The sequence below is a fragment of the Drosophila elegans genome, unplaced genomic scaffold (genome assembly GCF_018152505.1).
Source record: "Drosophila elegans isolate 14027-0461.03 unplaced genomic scaffold, ASM1815250v1 contig_492, whole genome shotgun sequence".
NCBI classification, from domain to species: Eukaryota; Metazoa; Arthropoda; class Insecta; order Diptera; family Drosophilidae; genus Drosophila; species Drosophila elegans.
The window spans coordinates 513,910-516,392 of record NW_024545879.1 but is presented as its reverse complement, the minus strand read 5'-3'; positions in this window follow the sequence as shown (position 1 = coordinate 516,392).

Genomic DNA, 2,483 nt, shown 5'->3' with positions numbered 1-2,483 from the left:
TGCCAGTCGTAGTCTGGAACACTTAGTCCTACACTGGTAAAAAAAAATATAGTAAATGACACTATTTCATCATTGAATCATTAGAACCACACATGGAAATAGTAAATATAAATATGTCGCGTAGTTTTTTTTTATCTAATTAAGCGCATAGTAAATTCAAACATTTTTGTATTTGATTCAAATATGCCAAAATAGTTAATAGTCAATTCAAAAAGTGCAGCTGTAGTGAGCGGATGTGTTTCGCGCGAACTCCGGTAAAAGTTGAAGAATGTGAATGTGTTAAAGACAAGTGATAATTATTTTATAATAGTGCCACGCTAAAAAAAGCTCAATGAGCGACGATAATAAACAAAGAGCGTCGAAGCTCCGCGATCCGAAGAGACGTGTTCTTGTCGTACAGAGTATATCAACTCGTTTGAGCGAATTGCAAAAAACGTCTACTAAGGGTATCTTGGCCCTACTGACGGTCGATAGCCAAAGAGCACGATCTTGCTCCCCCTCTCTACTTACTATTACACCTTCTTCTATGGCATGGAGTTCTCAGAGTATAACCCCCTCACTATCGGACTGTACCACTGGAGAAACAATTATATGCAGCAACTACAGCAACGGCAGCAAAATTAACAACAGAGACAGAAACGGTTCTTATCGCGGAACCGAAAGCGGCGCCAAATACAACGGTAACAAAAAATCTGACAGCTAAACAAAACCAAAACAATATTCAACAATCGGGCCTTGCCATACAATCCAGCATGGATCGCTACATCCAAATTAAGCGTAAGCTTAGCCGCAGAACACCGTGGTTGGTAAAAAACCAAAAATAATTCGTGTCCAAAGAGTCAACGAATTACCCAAGAGACGGAAATTTTCATGTTGTTCCGCTTACTAAAGAAATTCCGAGTTTTTTCCAAATACCTTGAGGAAGCTAAGAAAAACTACTACACGTTCAAAAAACGGCAAGGGCTTGCAGGTTGTATTAAAAGGAGTCGAGCCCGATGTAATCCCTAATTAAGTTATGGATGCCCTCAAAGAAAACGGGTTTTCTGCAAAGAACTTTAGTATCATTATTAACAAAAACAATAAGCCGCAACCACTCTTTAAGGTAGATCTGGACCCTGGTGGAAGGCCCACATAAAAGGAACGGTCCAGTGCAATGCACAAACTGTCAGGAGTATGGACACAATAGGACATACTGCACACTCCGATCAGCCTGTGTAGTTTGTGGAGACTTTCACTATTACGCAAACTGCCCTGCCAACAAGTAAGATACCCAAAAGAAAAAACGGAATTGGAAACTGCGCAGAAAACACGGAAAACTACAGGGCTTTGTGGTCTACAAGGAGTTGAAAAACCGCATGCGACGAGTGACAACCACGCTCCATTAAAATCATCAAAACATGCAAACTTACTCAAAAACGACGCTGGAAGTTTTGGTCCAGCAGCGGTTCAAGTGGCACCAGGGGGAGCCCAACCTCGTCGCGGGAGCCCTCGTCGTCGTCGCAGAAGACAACCTTCCGCCGCAGCAGTGGAGGATTGGACGAGTGGTAGCGGTGCACGCCGGCGCCGATAGCAAGTTTCGCGTGGCGGACGTCAGGACGCAGGACGGGGAATATCGGCGAGCTGTCCACCGACTGGCCCTGTTGCCCGTTCTGGGCTGAAGGACGTCGTCCCTTCAGAGGGGGCGGTGTTTGCGCACTTGGCGCTTGTATTTAAATCACTAGTTGTAGGGCGAGAGCGGCAGCCAATAAAGCTTTCGTCCGTTCGCTCTTGCGAATTCGCCCCGTCTCTCGCCACCGTAGCTTAAGTTAGGTTATAAGAGAAATTATTGAAATATAATCGTCAGTGATCAATCGAACATCATCGTAGCCACTCCTTTTCGTCGCGCTTTCGACATAGTTTTCGCAATTTAACATCGTCGAACTACTGCAGTCACACGTTTTCGCGTCGTTAATACAAAATAGTATTAAATTTTCAGCCTTGTTTATCCCTAACTTGGGAAAACATTCTTTAGTGCAATAATAGAGATCCCAATTACCCTGATAGCACTTATCGTCATAGACATTCTGTGACCGCTCGCAGGAGGTCATTTTACATGTGATGTGTAAATTATAAAACCGTTAGGTATTTATTTTATATTTTCATTTATTTCCATACGCCCGTAAGGGCATAGGTATTTTATACAGAGTTAATTCTCTGGAGTACTAAACCTATCCAACTGCAGCTTGAGACCTTTGCCTGGCTGCAGCGCTGTCGCCAAGGTGCCGGGTCCCTGCCCGTGGCGATCACTCGCTCCGCGAGTGCTCTGTTCTGACTCCGGGCACTTGCACTCGGAACGCGTGGTCAGCGGTTTCTTCGCTGCGCGTGCAGGCCACCGGATATGGTCTGCAACTCGGCAGTTTCTTCTCTTGGGAACTGCCTGTGTTAACTTCTCCCCCCTTCAAGTGGTCGATGTCCCGGGGACCCGCTCGTTCCACATCGTTGAC